We start from the raw sequence: 17737 nt of genomic DNA on the forward strand, positions 1-17737 counted from the left end.
ATAATAATAATAATAATAATAATAATAATAATAATAATAATAATAATAATAATAATAATATTGAATTTTGAAGCTCTCTGTTGCATCCTACTCATATTGAACTAGCAAGTGCCAAGTTTTATAAATTATTCCCAATGAACTAGCTTACATTCAATATTTTTATTATAAGTTCAATTTTCCTAAAACTCTCTCTAAATGTAAACTTACAATTTCTCATGAGTTTGTACTTAATTTATTGCTTAATGCTTGAAACATATCTCATTCAGATTATTCTCCTCTGTAACATGGCATTTTGATGGTTCAAAATTTGGAAAAAAAATTATCAAATCAATTGAAACTGACCTACCTTTTTATCGTTGCAGACTTGGAAGTACTTTGTTATTCCCCTAATTCTCTATTCCTGAGAAAATACATCCATTTGTTAACCGTGAAGATCATCGTGTTAGCATGATTAAGGTCTATGTTAGCAACTTGTTCTTTCTAGTTTTGCATCGTGAAGCAAGACACTAACATTATTAATAGTTGGGAATAATTTTCAGGCAATATTATACACAGGAAATGATAGCTCAGATCAAAATTCAAATAAAGCATCTACTCTTATAAGATTATTTAGTTATGGCAAATGAACCAAGCATTGAAAACACAAAACAGTATTTGATAAGGGAATTAGGGAAACATAGCATTTTTTGTTCAGGGTGGCCACCTTGAAGAATCAATGGAAATAACTAATTATTATTACAATTTATTTGTTTATTAACATAAATCATGACATGGAGTTGTGGGGACAAACCTTATGGAAGTTGAATATCAAGTCCAGTTCACAGACCTGCAAATGGTGATGCAAGCAATACTGAATTAGAAAGATATGAGAAAATGCTATATTCTGAGGAAGAGAAGAATGGTACATTAGGGTCTGAATGGTATAAACAAACTCAAATTTATTAACCTTGATTTCAAATTTATACTCTCCATAAAGATAGAGAATGAACTATGAAGTGTTGTTTAGTAGTGTTTACCTCTGGAAGCATTGACGAGAGCGAAGAAGCTCTGTTCAAGGTCATGGATGAAATCACCTTCCTTCTTTGACAAGAAGAGCTTGATGCGACGGTAGCTTTCAAACATGGTTCGAACCTCATCTTTGTTCCTCTGCTTGGTGACGACCTAATCCTGTGACAGAGGCGGAGGAGGAGGAGTAGGCGGATGAGCTAGGGTTTGAGGATATTGTGGCGGCGGTGCTAGCGGTAGTGGTGTGGTAGTGGGGATTCCGGGAGACTGTCGTGCTTTCGCTTCTTCAACAGCTGCTCGGCGGACGCCATTGGTTATGGTTAGTGCCACTGAATGAGCGATCGGTGCTGTAGTTTTATAAAATTGCGAAGGTAGACCAAGGCGACGAAGACGGTGGCGGAGAAATGCACATTAGGGTTCGAAAGGAAACGACGCGAGCAACACACATAGAAGAACCGGGAAGGGGTGTGATGGGGCAATGGAAGTTCAGTGCAATGGAGGTTCGGTGCGGCGGCGGCGCAAGGTGCGACGGCGGTGCAAGGCTGAGTAGCGCCGCCGATAGAGCATTTGGAGGGAAGGGTGTGGAGGCACGGGGAAGAATATGTGAAATGAGGAGGAGTTCGTAACGCCGAACTTTATTTTAATATTTCCGATGGAAAATTTTAAATTACAGACAGATTTTTCATCTGTAATAATTTAATAAATGCAGCATTTTTGTTCATTTAATTACAGACGAATTTTCCGTCTGTATCTATTTTTCACGAAAAATTAATTTTTCGACAGAATTATTGACAAATTTTCTTTTTCGTCTGTAATTTATGCTAATTCATTTTTTGGTTTTCTGACAAAAAATTTCTCTGAAATTTCGTCTGTATTTCTGTGGTATAAAATCCATCGGAAATATCCGTCTGTAATAACTAATTTTCTAGTAGTGATGAATGTGTGTATTGGCAAATAGGGGTATAGAAAAGATGATGGTTTGCATCTGGAGCGTGATGTGGATGAGCAGCTTTTGCTGTATATTCCATTCACACAAATGATTAAACTTTATCACCTTTCTCATTTTTTGTATGGTTGAATAATTTACTTGGCAATAATAACCATTTCTAATTGTTTTAGAAAATATTTTTTTATCTTAAATGCTTCTTTCCTTAATGGAATAACAGTATCCAAGCAGTCAGTGTATGATCTAGATATCATGATGATACTCCAATTATTTTGATTTTTAGATGTGATCTAGATTTATTGTTGTTATTATTAATATTCAGATACTAAGGATCATTATGTGTCTATGTATGCCTATTGTGTATGTATTACATTGTATTTTCTTTTACTTCGACAAGATTATAATTGAAATTCAATGTTATCTTTTAGGCCCCATGACTGCTAAACCGTTCTCTGACAAGGAGAACATGGGATTTAGGTAAACATTGGTGTTCATACCCTAGGTCGAGCTATCTGACCTGGGGTGATCGAGGACAAAGCAACCGACCTCTTCAAGTCAGTACAACTGACCTCTTCTTTAAAAGAGGTCGGCCAAATTGCTACCAAGGCCCAAGAAGGCCCAAGCTAAGGGACATAGCCCAAATCTAAAGGCAGCTATAGCCTAGAAAGATAGAGGCGATACTCCCTGAAAGATAAGATGACCTCACTTGAAAGATAAAGATAAGATAACTAACTTATCTTACCTAGAAAGGTCATCCCACACCACTATAAATACACTGGAGCACCCAGGTATAACTCATATTCTGATCCTACAAAAAACCTACTTAAAGCCCATGCTAACTTAAGTATCGGAGTCTCTTGCAGGTACCACCACCCTCCGGTGACGAAGGATCAGCAGCATCTCTAGCTCCACCAGATCCAACAAGTCGGACACGGCAGCTCCGGCCATCACAGCAGATCTTATCCGAGATCGACCTTCAGTTTCAGGTAACCCTCGGAACATTGGCGGCGTTGCCGGGGAACCTGGAAGTCATCCCATCACCATGGCGGACAACCATGACAATAACCACAACTCTGGTTTGGAAGAAAGAACTCCGCATAAAAACACGGATGCTACATCAAAAGATGTGCCTTAAAACAAGGGGGATAAGCAACCCTCCAACACAAACACAGAAATCTTGGAAGCCATCCGAGAACAACAAGATCGCCTCAAACAGCTCGAACAAGAGGCTGAACATCAGCGAGAAGCTGAAAGAGACCTCCACAAAGAAACTAGGCGACGACGAGATCTAGAGGATAAGCTTCTAAAGCTCGAAGCCGACCTCAAGACCAGAATTGCTCCTTCCAACCATGAGGATAACTCCCACAAGGACCAAGATCCCTTCAGCAAAGAGATCATGAAGGCTAAAGTTCCAAAAGATTTTAAAGCTCCTGACATGAGGTCATATGATGGTACCTCGGATCCCAGCCATCATTTCAGTAACTTCAGAAGCAGAATGTATCTTACTGACGCCTCGGATGCCGTTCAATGCAAAGCCTTCCTAACAACCCTGACAAAAATAGCAATAAAGTGGTTTGACAGTTTGCCTCCCAGGTCTATTACAAGTTTTGATGACTTAGCCAAGAAGTTCCTTGCCAGATTCTCCATCCAAAAGGACAAAGCCAAACACTCCCCTAGCCTGTTAGGGATCAAGCAAGGAGAACGGGAAAGTCTCCACAATTACATGAAAAGATTCAACAAAGCATGTTTGGACATACAAAGTCTGCCAACAAAAGCATCCATCATGGATCTTATTAATGGCCTAAGAGAAGGACCCTTTAGCCACTCTATATCAAAAAAGCATCCGACATCCTTGAACGAGGTACAAGAGCGAGCAGAAAAATACATTAACATGGAGGAAAACTCACGACTAGGAGAGACCTCAAAATCTGGATTCTCCTACCTATCTAGGGACAAGGACAAAGAGTCCAAGAAGAAAGAAGATCAACCCAGTGGGAAACCAAGAAAATACCACAACTACACCCCACTTCGGGTGTCCCTTGTAGATATTTACCGAGAAATATGCAACACTGAGAAGATCCATCCACCTCGCCCAATAAAAAGCAAAAAAGGAGGCAGAAATTGGACAGAGTATTGCGAGTATCACCGAATTTACGGACATCCCACTAATGAATGTTTGGACCTGAAGAATGTCATAGAGAAATTGGCAAGAGAAGGTCGACTAGATCGGTACTTAGCCAACAAGACAGATGAACAAAGAAAAAGAAGAAGGGGTGAAGAGGTCGGACGAATTGAACGACCACCTCAAACTCTTGAGAGACATGTCCACATGATAAATGGAGGATTCGCAGGGGATCTCTAAATCATCTCGCAAAAGACATCTTAAAGAAGTATATCATGTCAGGGAAGGAGAGAGGTCAACCGACCTCCCCACAATTACCTTCACTAAAGAAGACGCAATAGGCGTCATCCCGGGACATGATGATCCCATGGTCATTACTATCATATTGGCCAACGCTAATCTTCACAGGACACTAGTAGACCAGGGAAGCTTTACGGATATCTTGTTCAAATCTGCCCTTGACAAACTAGGCTTACAAGAAAAAGAGCTCAGAGCATATCCGAATAGCTTATTCGGTTTAGGAGATACTCCAATCTAACCACTTGGATATATCTCACTACATACAACCTTCAAAAAGGGAACACGATCAAGGAGACTCAACATAGACTACATAGTAGTCAATGTAAGCTCAGCCTATAATGCCCTAACAGGTCGGACAATATTAAACCAGCTCCCAACAGTAGTTTCAACTCCACATCTATGTATAAAGTTTCCAACTCCAGAAAGGATCGCCACGATAAAAGGAGACCAAAAAATTGCGCAACGCTATTACAATGAAAGTCTGAGCCTCAAAGGCAACCCCAAAGGAGAGGAAGTCAACACCATTGAACTCAGGGGAGTTCTAGCTCGCGAAGAATCCCGCCCACAACCTGAAGGCGAGACTAAAGAGGTCCAAATCGGTGATGCTCGGGATAAAACGACAAATATCGGGGGAACCTTGAAAAGAGACCTGAAGGAGTCTCTAATACAATTCCTAAAGGAGAACGCCGATCTCTTTGGAAGGCCGCAGACATGCCAGGCATAGATCCCAAACTAATATGCCACAAACTGGCGGTATACCCAAGATCTCGGCCAGTGCAGCAGAAGCGTAGGAAGCTCGGACCAGAAAAGTCCCAAGCTGTGGAAGAACAGGTGCAAGTCTTACTAGAGGTAGGATTCATAAGAGAAGTCAAAAACCCACTATGGCTAGCCAATGTTGTCTTGGTAAAGAAGTCAAATGGGAAGTGGTGGATATGCGCTGACTACACCGACCTCAATAAAGCTTGCCCAAAAGATCCCTACCCACTACCAAGTATAGACGCTCTAGTGGATGCATCTTTGGGATACAAGTACCTCTCCTTCATGGATGCTTAAGATCCCTTCCCTTTTATGCCACATTAAGGTAGGAAAAGAGGTTTGAATGGACTGAAGAGTGCGAAAAAGCCTTCCAGGATTTCAAAAGTTTCTTGGGGCAACCACCCATTCTTACCCGGCCACCGGAGGGAGAAGCACTCGTATTATACCTGGCAATAGGAAATCGGGCAATAGCTTCAGCACTAGTTAGAGAGGACGAAAATGGGCAACAACATATCTACTTTATCAGCAAAGCCCTACAAGGAGCCGAGCTATACTATTAGAAGATAGAGAAGTTCGCCTATGCTCTCATACTCACTTCCCGACGACTTCGCCCATACTTTCAAGCACACACTATCAAGGTTCGGACCAGCCAGCTCATAAAAGGTATTCTACAGAAGACAGACTTAGCTAGGAGAATACTGCAGTAGGGAGTCGAGTTGTCCGGATTTGATTTACAATATGAAGCTCGGACAGCAATCAAATCACAGTATCTAGCCAACTTCATCGCCGAATACACAGATACCCCGGGATCTCCCACAAAGTGGAATCTCTACGTGGACGGATCCTCAAACAAAACCAGGAGTGGGGCAGGTGTGATAACAGAAAGCGACCAGGGAACCCAAATCGAACTCTCACTAAAGTTTGAATTCCCTGCTTCAAATAACCAAGCCGAGTACGAAGCATTATTAGCTGGTTTGAGACTAGCTAAGGAGGTAGGAGTTCAAAAGCTCACCATCTTCAGTGATTCTCAAATAGTCACCTCACAAATAGAAGGGAAGTACCAAGCTAAAGATCCCACCATGAAGAAATATATGGACAAGACCAGGGAACAGCTCAGTCAACTCGGGAAATATGAGATCCAACATATACCTCGAGAACAGAATGCTCAAGCTAATGCACTCTCAAAACTAGCCAGCACCAAACCAAGGGGCAATAATAGAAGCCTCATCCAGGAAACGTTGCAAAACCCGTCAATCTTAGAGGAAGAAAAGGTCCTAACCATATCAGGTCAGGATCAGGGGTGGATGACCCCCATAATCAAGTACCTCAAAACAGAAACACTCCCCACAGACAAGAAAAAAGCAAAGCGTCTAATATGAGAGGCACAGTACTACACTATGGTAGGTGACATCTTATATAGGAGAGGGTTCTCAACACCCCTCCTAAAATGCGTACCGACTTCTAACACAAAAGAAGTCCTGGAAGAAGTACACAGTAGCATGTGTGGTAACCACTTGGGGGCACGAGCTCTTTCCAAAAAGGTACTCCGAGCTGAGTTTTTCTGGCCGACCTTGCAAAAGGAAGCAATAGAGTTCGTCAAGACATGTCCACCATGTCAAAAGCATGCTAACTTCCACATCGCCCCCACCAGAAGAGCTCATAAGTGTAACGTCACCCTGGCCGTTCGCAAAATGGGGACTAGACCTCCTCGGACCCTTTTCCCAAGGATCAAGACAAGTCAAATTCCTCATTGTAGGGGTGGACTATTTCACAAAATGGATTGAGGCAGAGTCCTTGGCCAATGTCATGGCTCAAAGAAGTCGGAAATTTCTGTACAAGAATATTATTACAAGGTTTGGAGTCCCTTACTCCATCACCACAGATAATTGCACTCAATTCACTGATACCGATTTCAGAAACCTAGTAGCTGACTTAAAAATAAAGCACTAATTCACATCCGTAGAACACCCACAAGCTAATGGACAGGCAGAAGCTGCCAACAAAGTCATACTAGCCGGGCTAAGACGAAGGCTACAGGGTGCAAAGGGAGCTTGGGCCGAAGAGCTCCCACAAGTCCTATGGGCATATCGGACAACTCCATACTCCACCACAGGAGAATCACCCTTCCGACTTGCTTACGGAATGGAGGCAATGATCCCGGTAGAGATAGAGGAAGGATCCCCCAAAATAATCCTTTACAATGAAGATACCATCGCCCAAACTCAAAGGGAAGAGCTCGACCTACTTCCAGAAGTCCGAGAAAGAGTTCAGATTAGAGAGGAAGCGCTAAAACATCGAAGGGCTTCAACGTATAATCGGAGAGTAATCCAGCGAAGCTTTGCCAACAACAATCTCATCTTAATCCGAAATGACATCAGAGCAGGTCGGTCGGAGATGGGAAGCTAGCAGCTAACTGGAAAGGACCTTACCGAGTTGTAAAGGTACTGGGAAAAAGCTACTACAAGGTATCTGTTCATACCCTGGGTCGAACTGTCTGACCCGGGACGATTGATGGCAAAACGACTGACCTCTTCAGGTCCAACTATCCGACATTTTCTTAAAGAGATCGGCCAAATCGACAGAAGAGCCTGGGAAAAGGCCCAAATGTAGGAACACGACCCAAATCCAAAGGCAGTTCAAGCCTACAGAGATAAAGGCGGTTCTCTTAAAGATAAGCTGACTTCACTCAAGATAAAGATAAGATAAGATAACTAACTTATCTTATCAGAAAGGTCAGCCCACACTACTATAAATACACTGGAGCACCCAGGTATAACTCATACTCTGATTCTACATAAAAACCTGCCTAATACCCGTGCTAACTTAAGCATCGGAGTTCCTTGCAGGTACCCCCCACCCTCCGGTGGCCAAGGATCAGCAGCGCAGCAAATCCAACAAGTCGGACACAACAGCTCCGGCCGCCACCAGCTAGCCGGACACGTTATCTCCGACCGGTACCAAAGATCTCATCCGAGATCAACCTCCAGTTTCAGGTAACCCCCGGAACATTGGCGCCGTTGCCGGGGAACCTGAAAGTCATCACAAAACCATGGCAGACGGCCATGACAACGACCATGACTCGGATCTGGAGAACAGAACACCGCACAAGAACGCGGACACTACGCTAAAGGATACTCCGGAATCCAACCGGGACAAAAACTCACCAAATCCGGGAGCCATGGAAGCACTTCAAGATCGCTTAAAGCAACTAGAGAAAGAAACCCAGCAACAACGGGAGATCGGAAAGGATCTACAAAGAGAGGTACGGCGACGTCGAGAACTAGAAGAAAAACTACAGCAATTAGAGGCCGACCTCAAATCAAAAGCTCATCGGACCACTCCTGAGGAAAATTCACGCAAAGAACAGGATCCATTCACCAGGGAAATCATGAAGACCAAAATCCCAAAAGATTTCAAGCTCCCAGATATGGTTTTGTATGATGGCACTACAGATCCCATCCATCATCTCAGCAATTTCAGAAGCAGAATGTACCTTACCGATGCCTCAGATGTCGTTCGCTGCAAAACTTTTCCAACAACTCTCACGAAAACGGCGATCAGATGGTTCGACAACTTACCTCCGAAGTCCAACTCAAACTTCGACGACCTGGCCAAAAAGTTCCTGGCCAGATTCTCCATCCAGAAAGATAAGGCCAAGCACGCACCCAGCTTACTAGGGATCAAGCAAGGAGATCGGGAGAGCCTCCGTAACTACATGGAAAGATTCAACAAAACATGCATGGACATACAAAGTTTACCAACAGAGGCCGCCATCATGGGGCTTATCAATGGCTTACGAGAGGGACCTTTCAGCCAATCTATATCAAAAAAGTATCCTACCTCCTTAGATGAAGTCCAGGAGCGAGCAGAAAAATACATCAACATGGAAGAGAACGCTCGGCTAGGAGAAATCTCAAAATCTGGGGCCTCCTACCGAGACAAAGACAAGGACTCCAAAAGAAAAGAAGATTGACAGGGTGAGAAAATCAAAAAATACCACAACTACACTCCTCTCAAAGCATCCCTGGTCGACGTGTACAAAGAAGTCTGCCATACAGAAAAAATCCTCCCAGCGCAGCCACTCAAAGGCAAAAGGGGAGGAGGAAACCGGAAGGAATATTGTGAATATCATCGAATTCGAGGGCATTCTACCAACGAGTGCTTCGACTTGAAAAATATCATCGAAAAATTGGTAAGAGAAGGAAAATTAGATCGATTTCTGGCTACCCGGGATGATGACCAAAGAAAAAGACGAAGAGACGAAGATGATGGACGAGCTGAACGGTCACCTCGGACACCAGAAAGACACGTCCACATGATACACAGCGGATTCGCAGGAGGTGGGATCTCCAAATCATCCTGAAAGAGATATCTCAAAGAAATATATCATGTTGAGGGAAAGGAGGAAGCACCCGACATCCCGGCGATAACATTTACTAAAGAGGACGCATCCGACATCATCTCGGGACACGACGATCCCATGGTCATCACTATTATACTGACACACGCCAATCTACACCGCACACTAATAGACCTAGGGAGTTCTGCCCACATCTTATTCAAAACAGCCTTCGACAAGCTCGGTTTAGACGAAAAGGAACTTAGAGCATACCCGAACAATCTGTTTGGACTAGGAGACACTCCGATACAACCGCTGGGATACGTATCGTTACACACTACTTTTGGAAAAGGGAATCAATCTAGGACCCTCAAAATAGACTACATTGTGGTCAACGTAAGTTCAGCCTACAATGCTCTCATAGGTCGGACAACACTCAATCAACTAGGCGCAATAGTCTCAACTCCGCATCTATGCATGAAATTCCCAACTGCAGAGGGGATAGCCACGATAAAAGCAGATCAAAAGATGGCACGTCGCTGTTATAACGAGAGCTTAAACCTCAAAGGCAGAGGAGAAGAGTTTCATACAATTGAGCTTGGCGGAGCTCAGCATCGAGAAGAACTCCGTCCGCACCCAGAAGGTGAGGTAGAGAAGGTTCAGATTGGAGACACCTCGGACAAAACGACTAATATCGGCACGGTCCTAAGAGGAGACTCAAAAGAATTACTGATACAATTCTTACGAGATAATGTCGACCTCTTCGCATGGAAAGCCGCAGACATGCCAGGCATAGACCCCGAGCTAATGTGCCACAAGTTGGCGGTCTATCCAGGATCTCGGTCGGTGCAGCGAAGAAAACTCAGACCAGAATGATCCCAAGCTGTGGAAGAACAAGTACAAACGTTACTGGAGGCAGGATTCATAAGAGAAGTCAAGTACCCACTATGGCTAGCCAACGTCTTCTTGGTGAACAAATCAAACGGGAAGTGGCGCATGTGTACCGATTACACCGATCTCAACAAAGCCTGCCCAAAAGATCCATACCCACTCCCAAGTATTGACGCTCTGGTAGATGCTTCCTCCGGATATAGATACCTCTCGTTTATGGACGCCTATTCGGGATACAACCAAATCCCCATGTATCCACCAGATCAAAAAAAGACCTCGTTCTTAACACCAAAGGCGAACTACTGCTACATCGTGATGCCTTTCGGTCTCAAGAACGCGGGAGCTACTTATCAAAGGCTAATGAATAAAGTCTTCTCAGATCACATCAGAAAAATCATGGAAGTCTATGTGGACGACATGTTGATAAAAACACAAAGCGAAGATACATTATTGTCCGACCTGGCTCAAGTGTTTGACACTATAAGGAAGCATAACACGCGACTCAACCCCGCAAAATGCACCTTCGTAGTTGAAGCAGGCAAATTCTTGGGTTTCATGCTCACACAAAGGGGAATTGAAGCGAATCCAGACAAATGTCAAGCTATACTCAACATGAAGAGCCCAACATGCGTCAAAGAAGTACAACAACTCAACGGGAGATTGGCCGCCATATCCCGATTCTTAGCAGGAGCTGCAATAAGATCTCTCCCCTTCTATGCTACTTTAAGAAAGGGAAAACAGTTCGAATGGACGACAGAATGTGAACAAGCTTTCCGAGACTTCAAGGAGTTCTTAGGACGGCCACCTATCCTATCTCGACCACGAGAAGGAGAACCACTCATATTATATCTCGCAGTAGGAAGCCGGGCGATAGCCTCAGCACTAGTCAGAGAAGACAAGAATGGGCAACAACCCATCTACTTCATTAGTAAAGCACTACAGGGATCCGAGCTGAACTACCAGAAAATAGAAAAATTTGCCTATACTCTCATCCTAACATCTCGACGACTCCGCCCGTACTTCCAGGCTCACACCATTAAAGTTAGAACTAATCAGCCCATAAAAGGAATATTGCAGAAAACAGATTTAGCAGGCAGAATTTTACAATGGGCAGTCGAGTTGTCAGAATTCGACCTCCAATATGAAGCTCGGACGGCCATCAAATCACAGTATCTGGCCGACTTCATCGCAAAATTCACAGATACCCTGAAAACTCCCACAGAATGGAATCTCTATGTGGACGGTTCCTCAAATAAAACTGGAAGTGGCGCAGGCGCGATAATAGAAAGCAACCAAGGAACCCAAGTTGAGCTCTCCCTCAAGTTCGGGTTCCCGGCCTCCAATAACCAAGCATAATATGAAGCATTATTAGCTGGTTTGAAGCTGGCTAAAGAGGTTGGAGCTCAAAAACTCAACATTTACAGCGATTCACAAGTGGTCACATCACAAATAACAGGGAGCTACCAAGCCAAAGACCCCCACCATGAAAAAATATTTGGATAAAACCAAGGAACTACTCGGACAAGTCGGGGAATATAAGATCTGCCACATACCCCGCGAACAAAATGCCCGAACTGATGCACTCTCAAAACTAGCCAGCACCAAACCAGGGGGCAACAATAGAAGCCTCATTCAGGAAATGTTGCAAAACCCGTCAATCTCGGAAGAGGAAAAAATCCTGGCCATAACAAGTCAGGACCAAGGATGGATGACCCCCATAATCAACTACCTCAAAGAAGGAACACTCCCCGCAGAAGAAAAGGAGGCAAAGAAGTTAAAAAGGGAGGCACAGTACTACACCATCATAAACAACATCCTGTACAAAAGAGGAATCTCAATACCTTTACTAAAATGCGTGCCGACCTCCAACACAAGGAAACTGCTAGAAGAAATACACGGCGGCATTTGTGGCAATCATCTCGGAGCACGAGCTCTCGCCAAAAAAGTACTCCGGGCGGGATTTTATTGGCCAACTCTACAGAAAGAAGCCACGGAATTTGTAAAGACATGTCCACCATGTCAAAAACATGCCAACTTTCACATCGCCCCGCCAGAAGAGCTCATCAGCGTGACTTCGCCTTGGCCGTTTGCAAAATGGGGACTCGATCTTCTCGACCCCTTCCCACAAGGATTAGGACAAGTTAAATTTCTCATAGTGGGAGTAGATTACTTTACAAAGTGGATCGAGGCAGAGCCCCTAGCCAATGCCACCGCTCAAAGAAGCCGGAAATTCTTATATCGAAACATTGTCACAAGATTCGGGGTTCCATATTCAATAACCACAGATAATGGCACCCAATTCACAGATGCAGGCTTCAGAAAACTAGTATTCGACTTGAATATAAAGCACCAGTAAACCTCCATCGAACATCCACAAGCCAATGGGCAGGCCGAAGCTGCTAACAAAGTCATATTGGCCGGATTAAAACGGAGATTACAAGATGCAAAGGGAGCCTGGGCAGAAGAGCTCCCACAGGTCCTGTGGGCATATCGAACAACGCCACATTCCACCACGAAGGAATCCCCCTTCCGATTAGCATTTGGAACAGAGGCGATGATTCCAATAGAGATTGAGGAAGGATCACCCAGAATAGTTCACTACAATGAGGAAGCAAACTTCCAACTTCAGAGAGAAGAGCTCGACTTGTTACCCGAAATCCAAGAAAGAGCTCGGATCAGGGAAGAAGCTCTAAAACGCAGAATGGCTTCCAGATATAATCAAAAGGTAGTGCCGAGAAGCAATATAATGAAGTCGGACTCCTATTACTAAAAAAGTTATAAAAGTAATCCCTGAAAGAGATCTGACAAAGATCCAAGAAAGAGGATTACAAAAATAACTTAAAGGAGACCGATATAATGAAGTCGGACTCCTACTACTAAAAGTAATCCCTGAAAGAGATCTGACAAAGGTCCAAGAAAGAGGATTACGAAAATAACCTGGAAAAGGTCGACCTAACGAAGTTGATCTCCTACAAACGGGAAGATCGTAAAAAGTAATCCCCGAAAGAGACCTGACAAAGGTCCAAAGAGTTTAGCAGGGGACCAACGCAAAGAAATCGGTTACAGAGCGCTAAAGAACACACACAAAGCGAGAAAACCAAACAAGTCGGACCCCTACAACTACGGAGATTCAAGCTACAAAACAAAAACCCAAGGAGGTCTGGCTGCAAGATGTCAGCATTGGCAGGAGGAAACCTAGCAAAAAAACATGTTCTTTACAGAGTCATAAGGCCTCGAAAGGCCACCAACACTTACTATCCAAAAGACGGCAAGCTAATTGTTTGTTTTTCAAAAATAAAAAGTTGCTAGAAAAAGCAACTAAGAAATGTCAGCAAAAAGTTTCCAAACGCCCATAAGCCGAGCCAACTACTTCAAAGAAAAAGATCAACAAGCATCAGAAGCCTTTTCAGCAGCATCAGGAGCCTTCTTGACAGCATCAGAACAAGGAGAGGGGGGCGAGTCTGAATTGGCACCGCATCTACAGTACCATCCTCCAGGTTCAGGATCTGGCAATCCAACTCGGGCCCAACTAGAGGAGCGGAAGAAGTCGGCACCTTGGTAGAAAACATAGGGGGAGGAACCACCTCATCGTCATCACCCTCATCATCAGGGACAATCTTGCCATCCCTAACAACATTATCCAAGCTAAAGAGGGTAAGATCGGCCTCAGGAGCAATGATTCGAACTTGTTCTCTCAAGTTCTCATAAGCAGCAGTCACGCTGCCAACGAGATGACCTTGGAGCTCAGCATAGTCTTCCCGGGCATTGTCAAGCTCCTCTCTCAGGCGCCTCCCCTCCCTATAGGATGTAACGTAGCTATCCTTATGCATCAAGGCCGCATCTTCAACTAACCTCAAAGAAGCAGCCAGCACTTCAGAACTCGCCTTCTCGTTCTCCAAGTCTTTTTCCAGTTTAGCCACCTTCACCTCAAGCTCCTCCTTCAGTCCCTTCATCCGATCGAATTCTTGTTTCGCCTCTTCCATAAATGCCTTGGTAGCATGGAGAGGGAGATTCTGAGCAGTCCGATATATGGCAGCCGACATGTACGCCATCTTAACATGATTTCGAGCCATAAAATCCAAGTGATGAAGGATGGACACATCGTCCATGGAAAGAGCACTGTAGGGGCCGATCTGTTGATCCACGAATTCAATTGCATTAAAATCAGGAGCATCGAGGTCAAAAGGCTCAGCAATCTTTTGTTTTTTATTGAGAGGAGCAACAGAAGGGGCAGCAGAGGTGACGTGAGGATCTGCTAAACGAACTCGGTGAGTAGGGATCACCTTCTTCACCCCGGCAAAACTCTGCACCGATGGCTTCCCGCGCACTTGGGAAGATCCCTCCTCAGCCGCCTGGGCAGCGGCATTTCTGGCAGCAGTCGCCCTCTGCGCCCTCTTATAAGCTTTCATGGATTCATTATTCTTCATTGCCTCTGCAAATAAAATAGAAAACTCAGCTACAAGTCGGACAAGTCCGAAAAGACAGTTACAAAGCAACATAAACAAAATCATAAAAGAAACACAAGATACCCAGTTCAGATTGAAGAAGAGAAGGATTGGTTAGGAATTTCTTTGTGTCAAGATGGGGAGGTTGACCCCAGCATTCTTCCAAGATAACCCCAGCGTTCTTCCAAGATAGTCACAAAGGCCCGCTCAGCCTCATCCAACATCTCCCACGAATACCGGGAGACCCTCACGTCTTTTTGCCATTCCAAGGGAAAGGCAGGTTCGTCATTTTCATCCAGAAAAAAGGGCCGAGCTCCTTCAACAGCTCGGACCTTGAAAAAGTAGTTCTTAAAGTCACGAAACGACTCGTCAAACATGTAAAAAACTTTCTTTCCTTGGGTAGAACGAAAGGAGACCCAAGCTGACTTCTTTTTTACCACACCGGGCTTAGTCAAAACAAACAAATAGAAAAAGAGAGATTGGGAAGTAGGAATACCAAAACCGTCGCACAACAACTGGAAAATTTTTATAAAACCCCAGGAGTTGGGGTGAAGTTGAGAAGGGGCAATATTACAAGACCATAACAAGTCGGTTTCAAATGGAGTAAAAGGAAGAGTAATACCTAGTTGACCAAAGAAAAAATCGTAAGCATAAAAGAAGGGGCGATTGTCAACAACTCGAGTCGAAAAACAGACTCTCTCGTCAGAAGAGGGAGGGACAAGTTCATAATTCTTCTCATCACCAGAATTACTACAGACACTGTGAAACTGCCTAAGCTGAGTACAAAATTCGGAATCAACCAGCGAGACACACATAAGAACCATGGAGTCCACCCAATCAGCCATACCTGTAGGAACCTGGGAAGGCATTTCTGTTACGTTGTTTCGGGAAGACATGAGGTCAACTAAATCCTACAAAAAGAAAAGAAGAATGGATTACACAAAAACATCTCGGACAGAGGGCAAAACATCTCGACGGGCGGATAAACAAAAAGGGAAAACCCCAAGACTCAAGACAAAGGTCTTGGGGCATCCCTTGGAGGTAGTAAACAAGCAAGGTTTTCAAGTTATTTCTACGGCTTACATCCCAGCACTCGTCAAAACAAAATCCAGAAAGAAAACAAAGGAAGCAAAAATGCAAAGGACCACACTTCTACAGTTTACCAGCAAAAAACACTACTTCTACAGTATATCAGAAATGTCAGAAAAGACCAAGCAACAAAGGCGCAAACTTTCTTTTGAAATCAAGAAAAAAATTATCAGCCAAGGCACAAACAGAAACGGCGGCAACATGCAAAAGAAAAAGATTCGCACCAAAAAACAAAGAAATTCCAGAGCATGCAACAAGTCAAGCATGATAGAAAAACGGAAAGATCCAAACTTTCTCCAAAAAGAATATCAAAAGGAAAACCCCATCGCAAAGACAAAAACAAACGAGAAAAATACGAAATGAGACTAACCTGAAGACGGAAGAAGCTGCGAGGAAGAGTGGAAGCGCAGAGACAAAGGCTGCCCAGAAAAAACGCCAAGCGACGAAAGCAGAAGCGCAAGCGAAAGACAGAAAGCGAGAGAGTGAAAGAAGAAATGTGAAGAAGTTATGAAAAGGGCGAAGGAGAGAAACCGTTTTCCTGAATGCAAAATTCAAAAAATAGAGAAGTTAGGGGAAACAGGGCAATTAAATGCCAATTAAATGCGGATATTAAAACCGCTTGCATTCCCAAAACAGCGCCGATATAAAAGCGCGCGCTTTTGACCCGGGACGATTGATGGCAAAACGACTGACCTCTTCAGGTCCAACTATCCGACCTCTTCTTAAAGAGATCGGCCAAATCGACAGGAGAGCCCAGGAAAAGGCCCAAATGTAGGAACACGACCCAAATACAAAGGCAGTTCAAGCCTACAGAGATAAAGGTGGTTCCCTTAAAGATAAGCTGACTTCACTCAAGATAAAGATAAGATAAGATAAGATAACTAACTTATCTTATCAGAAAGGTCAGCCCACACTACTATAAATACACTGGAGCACCCAGGTATAATTCATACTCTGATTCTACATAAAAACCTGCCTAATACCCGTGCTAACTTAAGCATCGGAGTTCCTTGCAGGTACCCCCCACCCTCCGGTGGCCAAGGATCAGCAGCGCAGCAAATCCAACAAGTCGGACACAACAGCTCCGGCCGCCACCAGCCAGCCAGACACGTTATCTCTGACCGGTACCAAGATCTCATCCGAGATCGACCTCCAGTTTCAGGTAACCCCCGGAACAGTATCCGACCTAGAAGGGCGAAAGCTACCAAGGTCATGGCATACCTGTAACCTAAGGAGGTACTATAGTTAGAAAATAATAAAGATCTCAGGTCAAGGTGCACTCTTTTTCCTGAAAAGGTTTTTTAATGAGACACCAAGCCAAGATCTATAAAATTGCCCGATTTAGAAGGGTAAGCATTTATATGTATATACTGTTGTCTGTTTTATATTTTTCCTACTTGAATAAAGCTTTTCAGATTCCATAAAAAGGTTATCTACCAAGACGTATTAATTTGAGTGCAAGAATTCACCAATACAACAAGGTCAGCAAGATGAAAACCAAATTCATCGTCTGATCCCGACAAAATTGGCAAGATGATAACCAAACTCATCGCCTGATTACAAGGAAGTCAGCAAGGTGAAAGCAACAAAAACAGATTAATGCAGGAAGTTATAAAAAGTAATCTATAAAAAGTCACCTGACGAGGCCCGGCTAAAAATGAACTACTAAAAATAACTTAAGAAGTACCGACACAGAAGTCGGACAAGGCAATCAACGAAAGTTATAAAAAGTAACCCATAAAAAGTGGCCTGACGAGGTCTTACTAAAAATGGATTACTAAAAATAACTTAAGAAGGACTGACAAAAGAGAAGTCGGACCGAGCCAACCAACGCAGAAAGTTAT

This window comes from Arachis ipaensis, chromosome B04, assembly GCF_000816755.2.
Source record: "Arachis ipaensis cultivar K30076 chromosome B04, Araip1.1, whole genome shotgun sequence".
NCBI classification, from domain to species: Eukaryota; Viridiplantae; Streptophyta; class Magnoliopsida; order Fabales; family Fabaceae; genus Arachis; species Arachis ipaensis.